Raw genomic sequence first — 11,488 nt, 5'->3', positions numbered from 1 at the left:
TACACTGTTGGTGGGAGTGTAAGTTAGTTCAACCATTGTGGAAGAGTGTGTTTATTCCTCAGGGATCTATAACCCGAATTTCCATTTGACCCAGCAATCCCATTACTGGATATATACCCAAAGGATGATCAATCATTCTACTATAAAGACACATGCACACATATACATATGTTTATTGCAGCAATGTTCACAATAGCAAAGACTTGGAACCAACCCAAATGCCCATCAATGATAGACTGGATAAAGAAAATGTGGCACATATATACCATGGAATACAATGCAGCCACAAAAAAGGATGAATTCATGTCTTTTGCAGGGACATGGATGAAGCTGGAAACTATCATTCTCAGCAAACTAACACAGGAACAGAAAACCAAACACATGTTATCACTCATAAGTGGGAGTTGAACAATGAGAACACATGGACACGGGGGGGGGAAACATCACACATTGGGGCCTGTCAGGGGTTGGGGGCTAGGGGCTATCCCGATAGCATTAGAAGAAATACCTCTTTTCACTGCCTGACCGCTGCCATCATGGGTCGCATGCACGCTCCCGGGAAGGGCCTGTCCCAGTCAGCTTTGCCCTATCGACGCAGCGTCCCCACTTGGTTGAAGTTGACATCTGACGACGTGAAGGAGCAGATTTACAAACTGGCCAAGAAGGGCCTGACTCCTTCACAAATCGGTGTGATCCTGAGAGATTCACATGGTGTTGCACAAGTACGTTTTGTGACAGGCAATAAAATCTTAAGATTTCTTAAGTCTAAGGGACTTGCTCCTGATCTTCCTGAAGATCTCTACCATTTAATTAAGAAAGCAGTTGCTGTTCGAAAGCATCTTGAGAGGAACAGAAAGGATAAGGATGCTAAATTCCGTCTGATTCTGATAGAGAGCCAGATTCACCATTTGGCTCGATATTATAAGACCAAGCGAGTCCTTCCTCCCAATTGGAAATATGAATCATCTATAGCCTCTGCCCTGGTCGCATAAATTTGTCTGTGTACTCAAGCAATAAAATGATTGTTTAACAACAACAACAACAACAACAAAAAATAGAAGAAATACCTAATGTAGATGGCAGGTTGATGGGTGTAGCAAATCACCATGGCATGTGTATACCTAAGCAGCAAACCTGCACAGTCTGCACATGTATCCCAAAACTTAAAGTATAATAATAATAAAAAAGAAAATGGTTCATATTCATAAAATATCATTCAAGGTCAAGTTTCGTGACAAAAAAATGCAATTCTGATCCCCCAACTGACTGAATGGATCCCCCACTTCTGCCAAAGAGATTCCAAAGAAACCTGAAAAACTAGTTAAGGCCATAACGGGAAGGAAGTAGGTGGTCAGACATGCCTCATTATACCCTCTCCCATTTGAAGTCCAGGCATAACTGACCAGCATGAACATTAAAACAGATCTTGGTCCGGTGAGGTGGCTCATGCCTATAATGTCAACACTTTGGGAGGCTGAGATGGGTGTATCCCTTGAAGTCAGGAGTTCAAGAACAGCCTGGGCAACATGGTGAAACCCTGTCTCTACAAAAAATTCAAAAATTAGCCAGGCATGGTGGCATACACCTTAGTCCTAGCTACTTGGGAGGCTGAGGCAGGAGAATCGCTTGAGCCTGGGAGGCAGAGGTTGCAGTGAGCTGAGATTGTGCCACTGCATTTCAGCCTGGGTGACAAAGTGAGGCCACCTCTCAAAACAAACAAACAAAAACAAAGAAAAGATCTTAACACTAACACTAACAAAATAGACTCTTTGTAGCAATAAGATACCAAATTCCAACCTGACTCTAGTATAACTTCACATGATAAAAATGGAAATAAAAGTATTTTACCCCAGAGTATTTTTTTTTTTTGCCCTATTTTGAAATGGCCCTGCAAAGTCATTGGGAAACATTTGCATCTGTAAAGCATCTCATTAACATAAGTAGATCTTTCCTGTTCCAGGCCTTCCCAAACCTGAAGAGATTAACTGAGAATCTAGCACCTTTTAAAAGTCTAAATAGAAAATATTTGCCATCTATTATCTCTAAGACTAGCCACTTTTGAGACTTCATCTATGTAATAAAAACCTTGGTCTCCACAACCCCTTATATTAACCCAGACATTCTTTTCAATTGATTCTGGGTCTTTAGAAAATAACTTAACTCTTCCAAGCAATTGCCAATCAGAAAATCTTGGAATCCTCTTTTGACCTGTAAGCACCCACTTTCCCCTGCTTTAAGTTGTCCTGCCCTTCTGGACCAAACCAGTGTATACCTCACATGTATTGACTGATGTCTTATATCTCTCTAAAACATAGAAAAGAAAGCTGTACCCCAACCACCTTGAGCACATGTTCTCAGGACCTCTTGAGACCATGTCTTGGGCCGTGGTCACTCATATTTGGCTTGGAATAAACCTCTTTACATATGTTACAGTTTGGCTTTTTAAATCAACATTAATTGGCACCCTATATATGGGGCCTCAGAGAAGACTCAGAACCCTGAAAGAGTCACCCAAACCCAGAACTAAGGTACCAGTAGGGGCCCATTGAAAGCCCCCCAACTCCAAGCTTCTTCTTGAGTGAAACTGGTAAGTCCTCCTCAGCCCTGAACCTCTTGCTCGGTTGACAATCCTCTGGTTTATTCTGATCTGGTTCTTTTCCTAGGAAGTTGTTGTTCAGGATCTTAATTTTGATTCAGAGGTGCATTCTGAAGGATCTTTTCCATTGCCTCTTTCTCCCCAATTAATCTCACTTGGCTTGTTTGTGCATTTGCTTGAGAAACTGAACTGTCCCTTGTGTAAATCAACGAGAGACTGAACTCAGCTCCACTCCACTGAAACGCAGACTACAGTTTGGTTCCTCCCTTAAAGAAAATTTAAAAAAAGGGAAACAAATAATCAAAGAATGAGGAAATACAAAGATAACGACCCCCTTTTGGGCATGCTGTTTGGTTTTACGATGCCTCTACTTGCAAGCATTTGTGTAAATGGAAAAGTTTGAAGGCATACCAGGTTTTCTAATACTCCAGTTGGTTACATATTATGGTCTATTCTTGTGCACATTTTAAACTTGCGGCTAAATTACATCAAGAAAAATTCAGAGGTCGAAAGTCGACCTGCGACTATAGAGTTTTTAAAGTTTTATGTGTATTTCTCTATTTTCTTTTCTGCCTGCTTTAAATCTGCTGTTATTTTTCTACTGGGGTTGAGATAAAAACCACTGTTTGCATTCAACCATTTATTTTTCTTTTGTTTTATCAAACTGGTGAGTTTGTATTTATCTCATGGTTAGAGTTCTGAAATAAAAGCTATAAGATCTTTGTTTCTGTGTGTGTGTATGTGTGTTTAGGTATGTTTGTGTGTATGTACATGCATTTTTTTAATGTGTTGTGGCCACAAAGTACTAAATTGGCTTTACAGTAAAGGAGTACTCATAAATTAAGTAAATAAGCCCAATGCTTTTCCAGTTCATGTGACTTAAGTAAATCTTTAACAAATAAGCCTACTTTAAAAATGTCTTCTGAATTGTCAGCACACATTTTGTCTAGATTTACTGGTCAAGCGGTTTTATGTTTATCTCTTGCAGATATTTTATAAGGTGTTAAAGTTTGGCACAAAGGATATGGAAGTATAAACTCAGCCCCAAACCTATGATCTTTGTGTAATTTTTGATAAATAAGGCATTTTACATTGTTGGTCTAATGAAAACAGCTAAATCCTGAGTTATCAGCAAAAAAACAAAAAACAAAAAAAACCCCAACATTTATTTAACTGTAAATTTCATACTTAGTTAAACACCTGATATTTACAGGCTATAAAACTGGTTAACAGAGAAATAACTTTAAATGATGACTAGTTTTGTCTGACATCACAGTTTTCATAAGTACTCTAGGTAAACTATTAAAAATTAATAGTCAAATAAATGCAATGGAATAAATGTTTATAAATAAACTTGTCCTGTAATTTTAAACTCTTAAAGTTATGTTAAGTTGAATAAGAGATAATTATTAAATATCTGGATCATGTCCAATTGTTTTAAAAGATTATATATACAAAAACATTTTCAAACAAATTAATTATAAAGTGGTTTTCATCTATAAAATGCTCATGTGACAAACAATTTAAGATTTCCTATTTTCTAGGTCTTCACAAAAAATTAAGGTTACTAAAAATAAAAATTGAATTGAATATATAATTCTACATATAAAAAAATGCCAAAGAAAGGTGTATTCTGATGAAAATAAGAAAAATTATAAGACATAAAAATGTGTTCCTAATAAAAGGAAAATAATTTTTGTCTAATTCAAAGGTTACTTTGAAACAAGGTAAAATGAGCTGATAGCTAGTAAGTAAAAGAAATGTAAAGAAAGCTATAGCTATAAAAGCAGTACTTTTGGTAATAGAGTTTAGAAGGAAAATAATTTTGTGTGAAAAAGAATCTTGTATGATAAATTTTTGTCCTAGAATAAAACATAAAGTTCAAGCATGTCATAAATAGTATGTGTGATTCATAATAGGGTTCATAAAAAACAGAATTTATAAAAGAAATTTTGTATGTGATTAAGTTGGCTATACTGGAAATTATTTATAATCATCCTTCTAGAAATTGTGCTTTGATACTAAAAGTACACTAATATAAAACTAAAGTCTTGGTTAGAATAGATTTTCTTAAAATATTGAGTTACTCAATGAAATTGCAAGAAGTTTTAAATTTTTAATTATGTAACCATTTTCAAACTTGAAATTTTTGAGATTGATATCTTAGAAGTTCAAATTCTGCTGTACCCTGATGTTTTTAGCCTTTCTCTCTTTGAGAAGGCCTGGGATGCAGGTTTAACTTTCAGGTTATTCAAATAAGCTTCCCATAAGGAAAAAATAATTGCTACCATAGGTCTTTTATGTTGTTGTTGTTTTACTTTTTTGGTGATTAGCCTAAGGAACAGCGATTTTACATTTTATCGAAATAATTCCTGTGTTTTTTTAATTAGGTTTTTAAAAAATACTTAAACAACTAAACTTAGAAAGGGTTAATGTTTTTATATTTGTGTAACTTCCTATATTGTTGTTGAAGTCTTTTGATTATGACTCTTGTTAAATGATTAACTATTATTTTATAATGTTATATGGTTCTGTTTTAATAAAATATTTTGAGACTTTTAACGTTTTTGACAAATATCCTCAAAATCAAATCCCAAATTAAGTCTCTGACTTGGACTTACTGCTGGAGGCTTATTAAAACTATAAAAATTAATCACCCTAAGGATATAGAATCTTTCCACAGCTGCCAAGAAGTCATAAACTCCAGTATCACCACCGCCAGCCTAACAATTAGACATCAGTTGAGAGACTCCCTCTAACCCCACTTAAAAAAGGTCTGTATGAAATGTTATTAACTAACCCTTATGCTGTTAAGTTGCAGGGCTTTGACTCCTGGGTACATGTATCTCTTCCGAAAGGGAACTCTGATGCCTACTGAATCTTAACAGTCAACGTTGATATCTGGCATCAAATTCAAGTTGACCAAAGTTCCATCTTCAGACCTTGGAGAAGATGACAGTCAAAATGAACTGCTTTCATGTGACACTGGACCAGGCCTATATACAAAGGCATAAATAATCATTGAATAATGTTTCCTCTATCTAAATATAATTTGTTCTATGCCTTACTAGATAAATGTTTAGTTATCTATGAGTTTTCTTTTCCTGCCATTGTCAGAGCTAGGCAGGGCTTAAGTCCCTTTTGTTTAAACATTACTAACTTGATACATAGCTTGCAAAATTGGGTAAAAAAACAAAGGTTACTTTTTTGCTCTGTCTCTGCTTAATATCGCTGAAATTGAGAACTATTTAGAATCCCACTGGCCCAATCTATTTTCAATGCTAATGCTCCACTGCTAAAACTATATAAGCACCTTCCCCCTAGGCTCAGGCACTATCTTGGAAGAGGTAAGTGTGTAAGGTTGATTTTTGAGCAACAAAATTAATTTAGATCTTCCAAATCAAAAATGGGCACACAGATGCCCAAATAGTTGGCAAAATAAGATACTTTACCTCCTGGACCAGTATGTGGTCCCTTTTCATCCATCCCAACCATAATTTCTTCTTTCCCGTAGAATTAAAAGAAAATTGCAAAGAGGATATGAACATACCTGGTAACAAAACCGCCTGGGTATAGTGCTCCCAGTTATGAGATTTATGCAGATTGTTATATAAAGTTTTTAAAATCAAACACCTTAGGATAAACTATTAAAAAGACTGCCAAAAGCATTGTGACACAACAGAAGTCTCTAAAATCTGTAGCTTAAAAAGTTTTAACAAAATACTTATGTTTTGCAAGCTAATTGCTACAAGTCTATAACTAAAACATGTATTAACTAATGTCTTAGGTCTCCCTAAAATATATAAAACCAAGTTGTAAACCAATCACCTTGGGCACATGTTCTCAGGACCTCTTGAGACTGTGCCTTGGGCCATGGTCGCTCATATTTGGCTCAGAATAAAATTTAAAGAATATTTTACAGAGCTGCGTTTTTCTTGTTGGCTTTTTCATAAAATATAAAATGTTTGAGAAAGGCACTTCTCAAGTGGCCAAGTGAGGATATTCTAGCTTAATGCGTAGAATTTACAGCTAAGTCAATTTTGTAACCTTGCCTTTTGACTTTTGTTTCTTGACGCTTACATTACAAAATTTTAAGGTTTGATAAATACCTGCTCCACTTCCATTCCCATCTGGCCTAGAATATTTAAATTGGCTGTACGTCTTTTGGCTCTAAATCTGTTGGCTGTGAGTCCCCACCAAGGGATAGGATGGACCCAGGGCAGATAACCACACCACCCCAGCAATGATATGGGACAAAATGATAGTTTGGCCATTGATGTTGCCTCTGGGAAATTTTTTTTTTTTTTTTTTTTGATGAAGACTTGCTCTGTTGCCCAAGCTGGAGTGCAGTGGTGCATTCTAGGCTCACTGCAACCTCTGCCTCCTGGGTTCAAGTGATTCTCCTGCCTCAGCCTCCCAAATAGCTGGTATTACTGGCGTGCACCACCACACCTGGCCAATTTTTGTATTTTCTTTTTTTTTGAGACAGAGTCTTGCTCTGTCATCCAGGCTGGAGTGCAGTGGCATGATCTCGGCTCACTGCAACCTCCGCCTCCCGGGTTCAAGCAATTCTCCTGCCTCAACCTCCTGAGTAGCTGGGATTATAGGCATGCACCACCAGGCCCAGCTAATTTTTGTATTTTTTGTAGATATGGGATTTCACCATGTTAGTCATGACCTCGTGATCCACCTGCCTCAGCCTCCCAAAGTGATGGACTATAGGCGTGAGTCACCACGCCTGGCCTAATTTTTGTATTTTTAGTAGAGACAGGGTTTTGCAATGTTGGCCAGGCTGGTCTCGAACTCCTGACTTTGGGTGATCCACCTGCCTCGACCTCCCAAAGTGCTGGGATTACAGGTGTGAGCCACCACGCTTGGCCTCCTCTGCTAAATCCTGACCAGAAAAATCAAATTCTAACCCGCAATCAACTGAATTCCCCTCCATTCATCTGCCAAGGGGATTCCAAAGAATCCTGAAAAACTAGTTCAGACCATGACAATCAATATTAAAACAGATCTTAAAACTGACAAAACAGATTCTTTGTAGCAATAAGATACCAAATTCCAACCTGACTCTAGTATGACTTCACATGATAAAAAAGGAAATAAAAATATTTTACTCCCAAAATAGGTCTCTTTGACATATTTTGAAATGGCCCTGCAAGGCAATTGGGGAAATTTTGCGTCTGTAAAGCATCTCATGAACATAACTAGATCTTTCCCCTTCCAGGCCCTCCTAAACCTGAAGCGATTAACTGAGATTCTAGCACCTTTTAAAGTCTACTTAGGAAACATTCACCATTTGTTATCTCTGAGGGCAGCCACTTATGAGACTTCATCTATGTAATAAAAACCTTGGTCTCCACAGCCCCTTATATTAACCCAGACACTCTGTTCTATTGATTCCAGGCCTTCCCCTTTGCCTTCTACCATGATTGTAAGTTTCCTGAGGCCTCTACAGCCATGCTTCCTGTACAGGCTGTGGAAGTGTGAGTCAATTAAATGTCTTTAGTCTTTAAACCTATAAATATCTTTGTAACAACTTCCTTAGCTACAATCTATAAGTTATTTCTAGATTACACAGTCTCACGTATTTCTTAATAGCAATGCAAGAATGCACTAATACAAACTCTGTTTTGGTCTGGCCTGTGGCTGCTTCCATATTCCTCTTTCCCAGGTCCATCTATAGGGAGATTCTGCCAAAGTGAAATAAAGACTGATAAAATTCCTTACTAGCAAACTTGTATTACAAGAAATAACTAAAAATAGTCCTTCAGTCTAAAAGGAAATGACTCTATATGGTGACTTGAATCCACAAGAACAAATGAAGAGCACAGGAAATGGTAAATAGCTGGGTTAATATAAAAAAGACTCTATGTATTGTTTTTTCATTTTTCTATATTATCTAAATGACCTAAGATTATGTGAAGCAATAATTATTACATTGTGTTGTTGGCTTTAAAACATATAAATGTAATTTATATAATAACAGCCCAATGTTGGGGGGGTTTGGAAATAAATATGAGCAAAGTTTCTATGTTTTACTTGAAGTAAGTTAGTATTAAGCTGATGTATATTCTGATAGGTTAAAATGCACATTGTAACCCTTAAAACAACTATTAAAATAAATCAAAAACATAATTAAAAATTCAAAGAGAAGTTAAAGTGGTACATAAAAATATTTAGTGAATATGTAGTGAGAAGTTAAAAATATTTACTGAACACAAAAGAATACAGTCAATCTGGAACAGAGGAACAAATCCAGACAGGAGATATAGAGAAACCAAATACTAAAATGGCAAATTCAGATTCAACTATATCAAAAATTACATTAAATTTTAGTGATTTAAACACCAAAATTAAAAGGCAGAGATTATTAGGTGGGATAAAAAAGCAAGATCTGAGTTTATGCTACCTACAGGAGACCAGTCTTAAATCAAACACCCAAATAGGTTGAAAGTAAAAGGATGGAAAAAAGATACACAGTGTCAATGGTAATCATAAGAAAGCTAGAGTGGCTATATTAATATCTGAAGAAATAGATTTATGGCAAGGTTTCATGATAAGAATATTATGAAATACACAGATAAAAATTACATAATAGTGCCAGAGTTAGTATATCCAGAAGCTAGATCAGTCATAAATGTATATATGCCTGCAACAAAGCCTCAAAATACATAAAGCAAAAAGTGCCGTAAACAAAAGAAGGCCTACACAATTCAGCAATAATGATGGGGCATTTTGCTGGGTGCAGTGGCTCACGCCTGTAATCTCAACACTTTGGGAGGCAGAGACGGGTGGATCACCTGAGGTCAGGAGTTCGAGACCAGCCTGGCCAACATGGTGAAACCCCATCTCTACTAAAAATTCAGTAATTAGCTAGGCATGGTGCCAGCACCTGTAATCTCAGCTACTTGGGAGGCTGAGGCAGGAGAATCACTTGACCCAGGAGGTGGAGGTTGCAGTGAGCCGAGTTTGTGCCATTGCACTCCAGCCTGGGCAACACAGCGAGACTCCATCTCATTAAAAAAAAAAAAAAAAAAAAAAAAGGAGGGGGAGCATTTTTATTCCTCATTCTCAATAACTGGTAGAGCAAGTGGACAGAAAGCCAGGAATAATATATAACACTTGAAAAGACAACATCAACTAACTTCACCTAACTGATATATAAAATCACTTCACACAAGCCTGTGGCATACACCTGCTTTTCATGTACACATGGAACATTATGACAGAACATGTGATGGACCACAAAACAAGCCTCAGGAAATTTAAAGATTCCTGTCATACAAAGTATGAATGGAAGTAAATTAGAAAATAATAAAAGAATAAAATCTGGATATCCATAAATTCCACAGAATTATACACCATAGTTCTGAATAACAAATGGGATGGGTTAAGGAAGAAATCATAAAGGAAATTAGGAAATATTTTTAGTAGAATGAAATTTAAAACAACATATCAAAATTTATGGACCGCAGCTAAGGCAGTACTTACAAAGATATTTATAGGTTTAAACACTCTATCAGAAAAGAATGATTTCAAACCTCATTTGCCCTTTTAGAAGCTAGAAAAAGAAAAAAACTAGGTCCAAAGCAAGCAGAAGAAAGTAAATCAGTAAGATTAGAATAGAAATGAATGAAATAGAAAACAGTAAAGCAAGAGAAGAAAGACAATAAAATCAAAATTCATTCCATGAAAAAAATACAAAAATTGAAAAACATTTATTTATTTATTTTGAGATGGAGTCTCGCTCTGTCACCCAGGCTGGAGTACAATGGCATGATCTCAGCTAACTGCAACCTCCACCTCCTGGGTTCAGGAGATGTTCCTGCCTCAGCCTCTCGAATAGCTGGGACTATCAGTGCGTGCCACCACACCTGGCTAATGTTTGTGTTTTTAGTAGAGATGTGGTTTCATCATGTTGGCCAGGCTGGTCTCAAACTTCTGACCTCAAGAGATCTGCCGTCCTTGGCCTCACAAAATGCTGGGATTACAGGTGCGAGCCACCATGCCCTGCCAAAAAATATTTATTTAAAACTCCAAGAAAAAAAAACCACGCACACACACACTTTTGGAGGCCAAGGCAGCAGGATCACTTGAAGCCAGGAGTTCAAGACCAGCCTGGGCAACAAATGAAGACCCTGTCTCTACAAAAAATGTAAAAATTAGCCAGGCATAGTGGCACGTGCCTGGAGTCCCAGCTATGTGGTAGGCTGAGGCGAAAGATTGCTTGGGCCCAAGAGTCTGAGACTTCAGTGAGTTACAGTCACCTCACTGCATTCCAGTCTGGGCAACAGGGTGAGACCCCCGCCCCAATCTCTTTAAAAGAAATTTAAAGCCGGGCACGGTGGCTCACGCCTGTAATCCCAGCACTTTGGGAGGCCGAGGCGGGCGGATCACGAGGTCAGGAGATCGAGACCATCCTGGCTAACACGGTGAAACCCCGTCTCTACTAAAAATACAAAAAATTAGCCAGGTGTGGTGGTGCGTGCCTGTAGTCCCAGCTACTCGGAGGCTGAGGCAGGAGAATGGTGTGAACCCAGGAGGCGCAGCTTGCAGTGAGCCGAGATGGTGCCACTGCACTCCAGCCTGGGTGACAAAGTGAGACTCCATCTCAGAAAAAAAAAAAAAAAAGAAATTTAAAAAAGAGAACAGGTACAAATTATCAAACTCAGTGATGAAAATGGAACATTGGGATACTACTGATCCTACATAAATTAAAAGGATTGTAAGGGAATATTATGAATCTGACAGAAAATTACACAAGTTAGATGACGTGGTCAAATTTCTCAAAGGACACAAATTATTAAAACTTATTTAAGAATAAAGTAAAAATCTGGCCGGGTGCAGTGGCTCACACCTGTAATTCCAGCACTTTGGGAGGCCGAG

The 11,488-nt window shown here is 37.4% G+C and overlaps 1 pseudogene across 1 annotated transcript; it reads left to right on the top strand.

Moving 5' to 3' along the window:
• Nucleotides 1–506: 506 nt before the first annotated feature.
• Nucleotides 507–1,031, top strand: LOC112615049 (annotated as a pseudogene). Its single transcript, XR_003117266.1, has one exon. The product of XR_003117266.1 is annotated as a 40S ribosomal protein S13 pseudogene (transcript).
• Nucleotides 1,032–11,488: the final 10,457 nt, after the last annotated feature.

The sequence above is a fragment of the Theropithecus gelada genome, chromosome X (assembly GCF_003255815.1).
Source record: "Theropithecus gelada isolate Dixy chromosome X, Tgel_1.0, whole genome shotgun sequence".
Classification (NCBI taxonomy): domain Eukaryota; kingdom Metazoa; phylum Chordata; class Mammalia; order Primates; family Cercopithecidae; genus Theropithecus; species Theropithecus gelada.
This window is presented reverse-complemented; position numbering and strand designations above follow the sequence as displayed.